The following is a 14,696-nucleotide window of genomic DNA, read 5'->3' as shown; positions in this document are numbered from 1 at the left end:
CAAACGATAAACCAGAAATCCCAGCGAATTGGATACAGGCTGTGGAAGAACTCAAAACACAACTAAGAGAGGCTGAAGACAATTGGGAAAAGAACTTAAAAATTAAGATAAGTCATCTGGAAACAGAGGCACTTGAACTAAAACAAGAAAATAGTGTCTTGAAAGCCAAAATCAACCAGCTGGAAAATGAGGCAAAGGAGATGAAAGATGAGGCAAAGGAGATGAAAGATGAGGTAAAGAGGATTAAAGACGATCTTCAAAGAAAATCAGACCAGAAGGAAAAAGACGACCAAAAAGCCAGAGATGAAATCCAATCTTTAAGAACCAGAATACAACAACTAGAATCAAGTGACCTCACAAGGCAGCAGGACACTATGAAACAAAACAAAAAGAATGAAAAAATTGAGGAAAATGTGAAGCATCTCATTCACAAAACAGACGATTTAGAAAATCGTTCAAGAAGAGACAATTTAAGAATAATTGGACTACCAGAAGACCACGGCAAAAGAAAAAGCCTGGACATAATACTAGAGGAAATTATCCAGGAAAACTATCCCAAGGTCCTAGAACAAGAGGGGTGAATTAGAGTTAGTAGACATATGGAGAAAAATAAATAGGAACAAAAAGGAGTACACCTTCTTTTCAGCAGTACATGGTACATTCACAAAAATTGACCATGTACTAGGGCACAAAATCATTGCAAACAAGTGCAAAAGGACAGAAATAATAAATGCAACCTTCTCAGACCACAGTGCAATAAAATAATAATTAGTAAGGGTACATGGAGAGATAAATCAAAAATTAATTGGAAATTAAACAATATGATTCTCCAAAACCAGCTAGTTAAAGAACAAATTGTAGAAACAATTAATAACTTCATTGAAGAAAATGACAATGGTGAGACATCCTTTCAAAACCTATGGGATGCAGCCAAAGCAGTACTCAGGGGGAAATTTATATCCTTGAGTTCATATATAAAGAAATTAAGAAGGGCAGAGGTCAATGAATTGGGCATGAAAATTAAAAAATTAGAAAGTGAACAAATTAAAAATCCTCAGATGAAGACTAAATTAGAGATCCTAAAAATCAAAGGAGAAATTAATAAAATTGAAAGTCAAAGAACTATTGATTTAATAAATAACACTAGAAGCTGGTACTTTGAAAAAACAAATAAAATTGACAAAGTACTAGTCAGTCTAATTAAAAAAAGGAAAGAATAAAACCAAATTGACAGTATCCAAGACGAAAAGGAAGACCTCACCTCTAATGAAGAGGAAATCAAGGCAATCATTAAAAACTACTATGCCCAATTATATGGCAAAAATATGGCAATCTAAGTGATATGGATGAATACTTACAAAAATAAAAATTGCCTAGACTAAAAGAAGAAGAAATAAATTACCTAAACAACCCCATATCAGAAAAAGAAATTGAACAAGCCATCAAAGAACTCCCTAAGAAAAAATCCCCAGGTCCAGACGGATTCACAAATGAATTCTACCAAACATTCAAAAGAACAGCTAACCCCAATACTATACAAACTATTTGACAGAATAAGCCAAGAAGGGGTTCTACCAAATTCTTTTTATGACACAAACATGGTACTGATCCTAAAGCCAGGCAGGTTAAAAACAGAGAAAGAAAACTAAAGGCCAATTTCTCCAATGAATATAGATGCAAAAATCTTCAATAGGATACTAGCAAAAAGACTCCAGCAAGTCATCACAAGGGTTATCCCCTACGATCAGGTAGGATTCATTCCAGGAATGCAAGGATGGTTCAATATTAGGAAAACCATCCGCATAATTGACCATATAAACAAGCAAACCGACAAAAATCACATGATTATTTCAATAGATGCAGAACAAGCCTTTGACAAAATACAACACCTATACCTATTGAAAACACTAGAAAGTATAGGAATAGAAGGGCCTTTCTTAAAAATAATAAACTGTATATACCTAAAACCATCAGCAAACATCATCTGCAATGGGGAAAAACTCAAAGCCTCCCCAATAAGACCAGGAGTCAAACAAGGATGCCCATTATCACTTTTATTATTTAATATTGTAATAGAAACACTAGCAGTAGCAATTAGAGAAGAAAAAGAAATTGAAGGTATTAAAATTGGCAATGAGGAGACAAAGCTGTCACTCTTTGCGGATGATATGATGATTTACTTAAAGAATCCCAGGGAATCAACCAAAAAGTTACTCGAAATAATCAATGACTTTAGCAAAGTTGCAGGATACAAAATAAACCCACATAAGTCATCAGCATTTTTATATATCTCCAACCCAGTTCAGCAGCAAGAATTAGAAAGAGAAATTCCATTTAAAGTCACCCGAGACAATATAAAATACTTAGGAATCTATCTGCCGAGACAAACTCAGGAACTATATGAACACAACTACAAAACACTCTCCACACAATTAAAACTAGATCTTAACAATTGGAAAAACATTGATTGCTCATGGGTGGGACAAGCTAACATAATAAAAATGACCATCCTACCCAAACTTATCTATCTATTTAGTGCCATACCCATTGAACTACTAAAAAACTATTTTACTGAATTAGAGAAAACCATAGCAAAGTTCATTTGGAAGAATAAAGGATCAAGGATATCCAGGGAAATAATGAAAAAAAAAAAAGAAAGGAAGGTGGACTTGCAGTCCCAGATCTCAAACTATATTATAAAGCGGCAGTCATCAAAACAATTTGGTACTGGCTAAGAGACAGAAAGGAGGATCAATGGAATAGACTTGGGGTAAATGACCTCAGTAAGACAGTCTTTGACAAACCCAAAGACCCCAGATTTTGGGACAAAAACCCACTATTTGATAAAAACTGCTGGGAAAATTGGAAGACAGTGTGGGAGAGATTAGGTTTGGATCCACACCTCACACCCTACACCAAGACAAACTCAGAATGGACGAATGACTTGAATATAAAGAAGGAAACTATAAGTAAATTAGGTGAACACAGAATAATATACATGTCAGAACTTTGGGAAGGGAAAGATTTTAAAACCAAGCAAGACTTAGAAAGAGTCACAAAATGCAAAATAAATAATTTTGACTACATCAAATTCAAAAGCTTTTGTACAAGCAAAACCAATGTAACTAAAATTAGAAGGACAGCAACAAATTGGGAAACAATCTTCATAACAAAATCCTCTGACAAAGGTCTAATTATTCAAATCTATAAAGAGCTAAACCAGTTGTACAAAAAATCAAGCCATTCTCCAATTGAAAAATGGGCAAGGGTCATGAATAGGCAATTTTCAGTAAAAGAAATCATGACTATTAATAAGCACATGAAAAAGTGTTCTAGATCTCTTATAATCAGAGAGATGCAAATCAAAACAACTTTGAGGTATCACCTCACACCTAGCAGATTGTTCAACATGACCCCAAAGGAAAGTAATGAATGCTGGAGGGGATGTGGCAAAGTAGGGACATTAATGCATTGTTGGTGGAGCTGTGAATTGATCCAACCATTCTGGAGGGCAATTTGGAACTATGCCCAAAGGGCGATAAAAGACTGTCTGCCCTTTGATCCAGCAATAGCACTGCTGGGTTTGTACCCCAAAGAGATAATAAGGAAAAAGACTTGTGCAAGAATATTCATAGCTGCGCTCTTCGTGGTATCCAAAAATTGGAAAATGAGGGGATGCCCTTCAATTGGAGAATGGCTGAACAAATTGTGGTATATGTTGGTGATGGAATACTATTGTGCTCAAAGGAATAATAAAGTGGAGGAATTCCATGGAGACTGGAACAACCTCCAGGAAGTGATGCAGAGTGAGAGGAGCAGATCCAGGACAACATTGTACACAGAGACTGACACATTGTGGTACAAGAGAACGTAATGGACTTCTCCAGTAATGGCTTTACAATGTCCCTGAACAACCTGCAGGGATCTACGAGAAAAAAAAAAAAAACCCTATCCTCAAGCAGAGGACAAACTGAGGGAGTAAAAACACTGAGGAAAAGCAACTGTTTGACTACAGAGGTTGAGGGGACATGATCAAGGAGAGAAGCTAAATGAGCGCCCTAATGCAAATACCAACCACAAGGAAATGGGTTCAGAGCAAGGATACATGTGATACCCAGAAGAATCGCGGGTCGGCTAGGGAAGGGGTGGGGGGAGGGTGGGGGGGAGGAAAAGAAAATGATCTGTTTCCAATGAACAATGTATGAAAATGACCAAATAAAATAATGTTTAAAAAAAAAAGCAGTATTTGAACCCAAATCTTTCATAATCCAGGTCCAACATTATGCAGCACACTATGCCCAAGCTGTCTATCCAGCCTCCGCATGAATTATTATAATCTACAAATTAGTTTAATCTTGATTAATGAAGTTTTAGTACACTTTTTGAATGATAGAATTTTGGACCTTAAAGGGAGTTAATGGATTATCTATTACCATTCTTTCACTGACTAACATAAACTCTCACATATTACAGTATGATGTTTAAAAAACACTTTTCCCCTCAACAGTCACATGAAGAAAGAAGTACATGGTTAATTATATGTTAATATAATTAATCAAATATATAAACATTTATTATATTTATATTACTATTTTATATTTCATTAAAACAACATAAATTAATTGCTATTAATAAATCAATTTCATAAAATAGGTGTTTAACATTAACATTAATAAAATGTTAATTAATACTATAAATATTAATTAATACAATTAAATTATGTTAATATAATGTTTAAAAGATGAGGAAACTGAGTTCCAAATGTGTTAGGTGGCTTATCCAAAAGCTCATAAACAGGGATTGTCAAGAGTTTTGATACAAATACAGATCTCTTCTGTCTCCAAATTGAAGGGGATGTCCACTACTGTTTCTTATTTGTGTCATTCTGCCTCCTTTTCCCCTTTTTACATCTTGAAACAGAATGAGCATAGAAAAAAGGAATACATACAGAAAATGCTATCAATAAAACATCAAAATATACAGAGGAAGCAAACAGTTATTCAGAAAGGGATACAAAGAAGTGAGCCAATTTTGGTTACTTCCCTTTAGTACCTATTCAATTATCAAATTCTATCAATTTTATTTCCTCAAAGAATTCTATCTCAGCTTATACTGTAATTATTTCCATGATGATCTCTTTTATTAAATTTAAAGATCAAAGAGCTCAAGACTCATGTCTTATGTCATATTTGTGCTAATATTTAATATAGTATCTGCCTTTCATGTAATGATGAGTTTAATAATTTGTTGTTATTTTTATGTTGTCATCACCATTGGAGTTAGATTAGAGGCTGTGGTTTTTTTTTTCCTGTGTTTTATTTTATTTTATTTTCTTCTAGTTATCTTTAGAGCTTAATAAATGTTTCAGTACAAAGTAAGTGTGCCAGACACATAGTAAAATGTTTGTTGACTAAATGAGGGACTTTGTAGTATAGATCGACATCATTTCTGCAACTTACAATTTTAGAGAGTTTCCTATAGCACAAAGATTAAGTGATTTGTCCAAAGAACCATAATCAGTTTGCGACAAAGATGCCACTGAAATCTAGATCTTCTTTGCTCAAAGAATGCCCTCTCCAACCTGTGTGTGTGTGTGTGTGTGTGTGTGTGTGTATCTCTATATCTATCTGTGTAGATACATTTATACATTTGGACAAACCCTGTGATACATATGAATATAATATTAACATATATGCCATTAATTAAACATAAAATACACAGAAGAAAAGGATGGAAGAAACAAATAACAGAAATTTGTTACTACCTCCTTAAATTTAAGATCCACATAAAAAACAAGTTAACAGAAATTCATAGATTCATATAAAATTCAATTTTTATCCTTATTTGTAAATTGAAATGTTTGTGTTTGAAAATTGTAAGTTCATAATGAAAATGATTTATTACATATACAAAACACATGAAAATTTGATATATACATATATATTATCCTCTTAATATGTGGGACAATAGACATATTTAGGATTTTGATACATATTTAACTGATAATAAAGCCTATGTGTATATATATTAACATATTTATAGATGATATAAAGATCTACAACTCAATGAATAAACACCAATGTTTACAATATGAGACATGCTAAAGTACATATCACAACACATCATTATTTAGTACTTCAAGATCTACTTCTTCTTTTGGGGGCAGAATAACAATCGTCCAAGCAATTGCTATATAAATTTTGTTGTGGATTATAACTTGAGAAGGAGAAGGGAGCCGGAGGAAAATGGGTGATAAATGAAGACTCAAAGACAAGTTAAAAGTTATGGGGAGAGGCACATTCTCCTTATAATGTTTTCACTTGAAGATTAAGAATTCCGAGATAAAAAGCACTTGGGTGACAGTGGTGCTAGGAAAGAGAAGGAGAGATAGGAGGAAGAATTCTGAGGATGCATGGATCAAGAGAGAGAATAATGCCCCTTACCCCAGCCTTTATTGTGGATTGAGAGGTGATCAATGAATACATAGCATAGGTCTTAACATTGGTTGAATAGACAATGACAAGATCAGAGGAGGTGGAGATTCACCTGACATGCACTTTTCAAAGGAATGTGGTTTGACCAGGTGAGAACTAAGCCTTTGTGGCGGCTCAGGAATCATTAACTGATCTGCCCAAGTATCTGATAAATGAATATATGTGTATATATATATATATATATATATATATATAATACAATATCAATACATCAACCATACTTCCCAGATGCCAACATGCCTGGTATGCTACAGGCAGGTGGGTGGGATGGGAAACCATCATAATAAAACAAAATAAAAAAAAAAACACACATCTATACAACAGTCCTTTGAAGTAGGTGGTAGAAGTTTATTTTTTTTTTTTTAGAATCAATGAAGTTTAGAATTTTAGCAAACCTTAGAGATTGCCTATGCCAATTCGTATCTAATTTTCCTCTATCAAATTCCCCAAAACACCCTCTGGCCTCTGATTGGAGTCTTCAAATGATGGAAAAACAATTCCCTTCCTAGTTAACTCACAACATTTTGAATTGTTTTTAATTATTGGGAAGCTTTTAAAAAATATCAGTCTCCATTTTACAGATGAGAAAACTGAAGTTTGAATAGGTTAAATCTCTTTGCAAAATAGACACAGCTATTAAGTTTTGGAGTTGGTTTTCCAAGCTAGATGTCTCCTGATTTAAAGTCACTGCTTTTAAAAATTTCTCTATGCACCCATGAAAAAGGTCTCTCCAAGGGAAGACAATTTGAAATTGATATAAATTGGCTTAGGATTTCACTTCCCACAAAAGACATATGTGTCTAGGAGGAAATACATTCATGAGGTTTAGAATGCTTAGTCTACAATCTCATTCTATCTATTAACCAAAATGTCTCCTGTAAAGGGCTTCATTACGGGGAAAACCACTGCACACCCCTTTGATCTTTTTCTCACTAATAAATGCTTATGGAATTCCAATTGAGAGCAAAAAGTCAGAATCACCAAGAGACTGGCTGCCAACTTGATTTAAAGATGTTTTAAATGTCCTCATGTCTGCTGTGCATCTCCCAAATTCATTTGCATGGATTTCAGAAGGACTTCTTTTGGTAATTGAAATGGCACTCAGTAAGGACTATGTCATGACCAAAAAAAAAAATGATAGGTCTACACTGGGAAGAATAACATTAGAGAGGCATAAAATGTAGGCTTTGCTAATACAATGACCTAATATGTTCCTGTTTCAGGTCTTCCTATTATTTAAACAGCTGAACTGGCAGCTTTAAGACCCTTTAAAACTTAATAGTGGAATTTCAGTGAGACTTTTAAGTCCATATGTGTTTTAATGGATATTTTAATTACCACATTATATACTTGTTCCTATATAGTTCTAGAACTATAAGTTTATAACTTTCTACATAATTACAATTCCTCATGTTTAATTTTTGTGTAATTAGGACATCACTGTATCTCAATTCTCCTATTTTTCAGTATGTCTGTTATGCTTTTAATGGTACAACCTACAATATTTTCATAGCTTTCTGAGCTCACATTAAGAGTCCCATGAAACTATGCTCCATCTCGCCAAATCCATTTTAATAAAACGGTCATTTCCCTGTTCTCTCTTCTTCCTGATCCCAGACTCCTTGTAAGATTACCTCGAAGGGGAAAAACTCCTATCCTAGGGATTACTTACTCTGTTGTTGGGTTGATCAAATAATATTTATTCAGGATCTACTACAAGCAAGGCTAGATATGTAATTAACTTGAATAGTAAGTGACGTTTATGTAATACTTCATGGTTTACAAAGTACTTTACAGACATTATCTCATTTGATCCTCAAACCAGCTCTGTGATGTGGGTAGCAGAGGTATTCTTACCTCTATTTTATAGATGTGGAGACTTACACTCAGAAAGGTCAATGGCATAACCATGATCATATAGCTAGTTAGTGTTAGAAGTGGAATATGAATCTAGCTCTTCTTCCTCCCAAGTCCAGAACTCTATCCACTATACTACATTGCCCATCAGTTCATGTGAATGTTGGAACATGTGTCTCCATGTTGAAATCTGGTTAAAAAAATTATTATCTTAACAGTTGATTCCAAAGATAACACATCGACATTCCACCAAAAATGTGCCCAAAATCTGCAAGGGGAAAAATAAAAACATATAAAAGAGAGTTGATTAAGATACATGTGAACAAAGTTAAAATACATATTAGAGTTCATCCCTATTTTCTTTGAAAAATCAATAAACTCACCTGATTTGGGAGTCAGAGATAACAAGTTAGAAAATCAAAAATAATAGCAATATCTAAAGTAGAATATTGACAAATAAGTAACATTCTCAGTGAATTACATCATGTGCCCGTAAAATCAAGTTTTCTCCCTTTTTAATATTAAGGTAAATGGAATGCCTTTGGGAAATCATAAACGCCTTTAAAAAGAAAAATTCATGGGCCAGTTAGGCAGCACTGTGGATAAAGCATCAGTACTGGAATTGGGAGGATCTGAGGTCAAATCTGGCTTCAGATAGCTTTGTGACCATGGACAAGTCACTTAACCCTGAATGTTTAGCTCTTGCTGTTCTTCTGCATTAGAATTGATACTAAGATAGAAGGTAGGGTTTTTAAAAAAAAAAATCGAAAGTATTGCAGAAACAGAACCCCATCTTTTCAAACTAATATTCTATGCCTTGTATTGCATATCTGTCCATCACATATCAACATAAGCTTTTTTAAGGGCAGTGGAGAGACATCTGGTAAGTCTGATTAGCCTAGTGACCAGTAACAAATGGACCTTTCCATTCTTTTGATACATTACACCTCCCATGTATTTTTTGATTCCTGTGACACTGGCCTCCTGGCTGTTCCTCAAACAAAACACTTCATCCCTTGATTCCTGAGAATTTCTCCAGCTGTTCCCCATGCTAGGATGCTCTCCTTTCTCACTCTTGCCTCCTGGCTACCCTGACCTCCTTCAAATCTCAGCTAAAATCCCACCTTCTAGAGGAAGCCTTTTCTGCCTCTTGGGTCTAGTGCCCTCCCTCTGTTGATCATTTGGAATTTATCTGTACATAGCTGTCAACATGTCGTCTCCCCCATTAGATTATGAACTCCTTAGGGACAGTAACTGCTTTTTGCCTTTCTTTTTTATCCCCATTCTTTAGCAAAGTGCCTGGCATTTAGTAGAAACAAAATAAATGCTTATTGATTTAGTGACTGACTGAAACTATGAAGATGATAAAAGATGCTAAAGGAATGTGTTATGGAGAAAGAAGATAGGCTTGTCATCTAGAAAGAGTAAGAAATAAACTAAATGGGAGCAGCTTGGTGGCCCAATGGATAGGGAGCCAAGGAAAGTCACTTGACTCCTTATTGCTTAGTCCTTACCACTCTTCTGCTTTGGGACCCATACTTAGTATTGACTTCAAGATGGAAGGTAAGAGTTTTTCTTTTCTCTTCTTAATGAATAAATAAACAAGCTGAATGCCAGACTGTGCTGTCCCTTTCTGTACTTGCAGGGTCCAGTGCATTGAGGAAGTCTGGATGACCTACTTGTTGCATATATTGAATTCTTTTCAGAGTGAGATTAGTCAGTCTTTTCCCAATTTTTAGATGAAGTATTTCTATAATACCCTAATGGCACTAAGATCCCCACTTGAATCTCCAGGAAACTGAAATAGTTTTCCAATATATAGTAGATGTATTCTTTATCTTCTTTGGAAAAGGGAGGAGGTAGCGCCATATTGTCCTCAGAAACATTCTGCAAGAATTCCCTACGTCAGGGCCTTGACAACCTACCACTGCCTCTCTCCAGACATTCCTTTCTTCTAATTTGTTTTACAGAAAGATAACATGTTCTATTTCTCACAGTTTGGCCAGGGAGAGATTGTTTTCATAATTTTATTTCCCCAATGCTGTTCTATTACCTGATAGCAAGGATTGCTCATTTCTTAATATTGTCACCTCCTACTTAAAAAAAATAAATTATAACAAGTGTTTGAGCCATTTAAATGAAAAGAAGCATCATATTGTCAAGGAATATGTTCTTTTCTACTTGCATCTAAAAATTAAAAATCTTGTCAGGTTTTTTTTTAAATCAGTTTAAAAAGAAGCAGAATATATATATATATATATATATATATATATATATATATATATATATATATATATATTTGAGATTCTGAATCCTAATCCTGTCTCTGATGTCTATTGTCTTCATGGCCTTCATTATCCCTCCCTCCCTCTTTTTCAATTACATCATATCAATAGTATTTGGGAATTATGACTGGGAGTTGATGTGGTGGGTTTCAGTCTTATCAATGCCCAAAACAATACATAATTTTGTAGCTCACTTGAATTTTACTCACCTATAAAATGATGGGGTTATCCTCTTTACCCTGGTTTAGCAAACCTGAGGTTGGTGGGCTATTGCCGAATGTGGCTACCTACAGTCTTTCTACGTCTGTTTCTCCATCAGATTCTAATTATATATATATATATATATTGCCAAGATGAGTGGGAGAAGGGGATAGTGGGCATGGAGGTGATGCAAAATCTCTCAGAGTGGCTCCCAAGAAGCTCCTGACATTGAATTTTGCTTAGAGATGTCTCTTGGATACATGGTTCTGCCAGCCTTTATCATTCGAAATCCACCAGGTGCTCTCTGTCTTCTGTCATTGGGTAGATCCAAATGTAAACCCTCCTCCCTTTTTATGAATCTGCATTGGCTAGAGAACAAATAAAGCAGCTCCTCAGGAAGCAGTCATTCTCTCCTCATTATAGCACATTGAGCTCACAGCGTGATCCCTAAAATATAAGAACTGGAGAAGATCCTCAGCTATTTAGAGTACTTAATCACATTGCTCTTGCTTTCTCCCATCTTGCCCAAGTATCTAGCTAAGGAAATAGACCAAAAGGCAGTCAAAGCAAAATATGTCTTTTAGGAAAAAGAAAAGAATAAAAAACTATGATTTGGGTGGATATAAAAATTAGCATCTTCTAGGAAAATTAACATGTGGATGCTTTTTTTTTTCTTTTTTACCTGAGCTCAGAAATTTTGTGACACAATAACCCTGTGGCAGGCTATTAGAATGCCTCTTGTGCACTGACAAAGGAAATAAGGTGTGTTAAAAATTGAAATGTAAAATTATGCAATGAATATTTAAACAATGAGCCTGGCAGGTTGGATGCTTCCTTTTAAATGTCTCCTTCTGCAAGGGCTGCTGCAGCCTCTATGGCAGCCCAGGCTTGACTAGAGCATAAAAACTCCAATGCATTCAATCAAGTGAGGTGTCATATTTATAGCAAACATATTAAGTATCATAAATGGTGCTTTCATATTCTATTGATTTTCACTGTGCCGGGTGAATACATGGGTTAGTTCATATATACAGAGGTCCTCCACGGTTTAGAAAAAAATGACATTTTTATTTAAAGAATAAATCTCCTAATGTCCAGGGGTCTGTTGGTGCTGCTCAATTACACGGTATCAGCAGTATTTGGGAATTATGACTGGGAGGTGAGGGGTGGATTTCATTCCTCTCAATTCCCAAATCAATACATAATTTTGTAACTCACTTTAACAGGCAAAAGTATTTAGACTCACTGAATGGTAGATTTAGAATTGAGGAAGACCTTAAAGGTCAGACAACTGAAGTCTTCCATTTTACAGATGAGGAAACTGAGGACTGGACACGTTAAATGACTTGAATAATTAATTTTGTACAGGTAGTAGGGAGTAGAGCTGGGATGTAAACTCACATCTTCTCACTCCAAATGCAGTACTGGTTTCATCGCACAAGGACCAAATCCAATATTTATTAAGCATTTATTATGTACCAGGTTCACTTTGCTGGGGTCACAGAGAAAATGCTGGTTTCATGAAGAAAAGCTTAAAAAGTCCTTGCCCTTTCTGGCCTAGGACACTTCCTAGCTGTGTGACCCTGGGCAAGTCACATAACCCTCATGGTCTAGCCCTTACGACTCTTTTGCCTTAGAACTCATACACTGTATTGATTTTAAGACAAAACCTAAGAGTTTAAAAGAAAGTCCCTGCCCTCCAGAAGCTTACATTTTAATAAAGAAAATGTATAAATCAAAAGATATAGAAGATCAATAGAGTAGATGGAAGGAAGCCTGAGAGATGAAGGCACTGGCTCTTATGCTTACCAGAAAAGCCCTCCTCCTGGAAGTGTTCTTTGAGTTGAGTCAGAGATTCTAAGAATCAAAGGTCAATAGAGAGAATAGTCTAGTTAGAGGCTACAACCAGGAAAAAGGGTGGAAAAATGGCAGGTGGAGCATTACCTGTGAGAACCATCAAGTAGATGAGTGTAGCAGAATGGATGTATGGAGGGAATTTTTGGAGGGAGGAAGGAATTAAAAGATAAAAAGATAGGGAGGGACCAGGTTGTTAAAAATCCTAAATGTTAAACAGAGAAAGTGATCATTGATACCAGAGTGGCAGTTAGGTATGAAAATGGATAGAGCAACAGACCTGGAGTTAGGAGGATCTGGGTTCAAATTTGACCTCAGATCATTCTTACCTGTGTAATCCAGGGTGAGTCACTTAATCCCAACTGCCTATCGCTTACTACTCTTCTGCTTTGCAACTTTGATTCTAAGAGAGATGGTGGTAAGATTTTCCCCCCTTAAACCCTTATTTTCTGTTTTAGAATTAATACTACCTATTGGTTCTAAGGCAGAAGAGCAGTAAGGGCTAGGCAATAGGAGTTAAGTGACTTGCCCAGAATTACAAGCTTAAGTATCAGAAGCCAAATTTGAACCCAGATCCTTCTATCTCTAGTCCTGACTCCCAAAGCATTGAGCCACTTAGCTGCTCCCAGGAAGTAGTAATTAAACAAACAAACAATTGATACTAGATGTAGTGGGGGAGCAAAAAAAGAGTTTATTGGGTAGTTAGATGACCTAGATAAACTCCTCATCTCATTGGTTTCTTTTGTATCCCAGTTATAGCAAACCATTCCAACTTCCTCTTAATTCTAGTACCTTCTCTCTATTATTTCCACCTTATTCTGTTTTTAGTTTGCTTGCATATAGTAATCCACAGGTTTTCTCTCCCTAGAATGGACACTCACCAAGAAAAAAAGTTTTGTCTTTTACCTTTCTTTGCATCCCCATGCTAGTTTTACTGATCTACAATAAACCTGTAACCTCTCTAATTTACAGCTAAAGAAACTGAGGCAGTGAGAGATTAAATGCTTAGCTCCTGGCTTGAGCTGAGATAACATTAAAACTCCCTCCTTTCTGACTAAGTCTCCTACTTCCATTGTGCTACCCAACTACCACACCCAAAGTAGTCTGTAGCCTTTACAGCGGTAATGTTAGGACATTTTTTTGATTCTAACAAATATATAATTTTCTTGTGCTGTTTGAAGTGATTTGCTTTGTTCTAAGAGATACCAGATTTGGTGAGAATCAAATCTAAAAAAAGATTCTGAAGATCTGGTGGGGAGAAAAACAAAAGGATGGAAAGACTCAAAGAAAAGGCTAAAATGTGTAAACCTTTGATAGTACCTTCAGCGTTGACATTCCTTCCTCCCCCTCTTCCTCTAGCATGGGAAGCTTTGATAGAGGCTAGCTCTGTTATCTGTGCTTTCTTGGTCTCTTCCTCAGATTTTTGACCCACCAGGTGCTGTCACAGGACCCTGTAAACACTCCCTGACCACCCTGATAAGGACAGATGCATTAGTTACTGTAATGTTATCTTTGCTGAGTTAGGGGTTGGGGAGAAGGAAGGTGGGGGCACACTGCACATGTCATACATTCATTCATCAATTCAGGCAGTGACTTTCTTTCTGACCTAACTAACAAATGAATGAATGAGAAGAAAGAGCAGGAATGGAGATAAAAGCCATGCACACCAAATGGATGCATTTCCTTTTCCTCTCTCTGGTATGATAGAGGAAGGCTTTCCTCCTATTGACGTCACATAGTCAATTTCTCTCCTTAGCCAAGAAGAATCTAAAGTAAAAGAAGAAGCTTCTGGAGCCTCAATTACTTTCTTACCTCCCTATGTCCCAAACTGAGTTTAAACTCACACTTTGCTGCTTGGTTTTGATATTATTTGATATGATTAGATTTCATCCAAAGCAAGGGAAGCTGTCTGGAGAATTAAATTAAAAACCAAAGAGTCATCCCTGAAACAAAACAAAACATAACAACAACAAAACAATCACTTCTCTAACAACTCCCAAATTCT

This window comes from Monodelphis domestica, chromosome 2 (assembly GCF_027887165.1).
Source record: "Monodelphis domestica isolate mMonDom1 chromosome 2, mMonDom1.pri, whole genome shotgun sequence".
NCBI classification, from domain to species: Eukaryota; Metazoa; Chordata; class Mammalia; order Didelphimorphia; family Didelphidae; genus Monodelphis; species Monodelphis domestica.
This window is presented reverse-complemented; position numbering follows the sequence as displayed.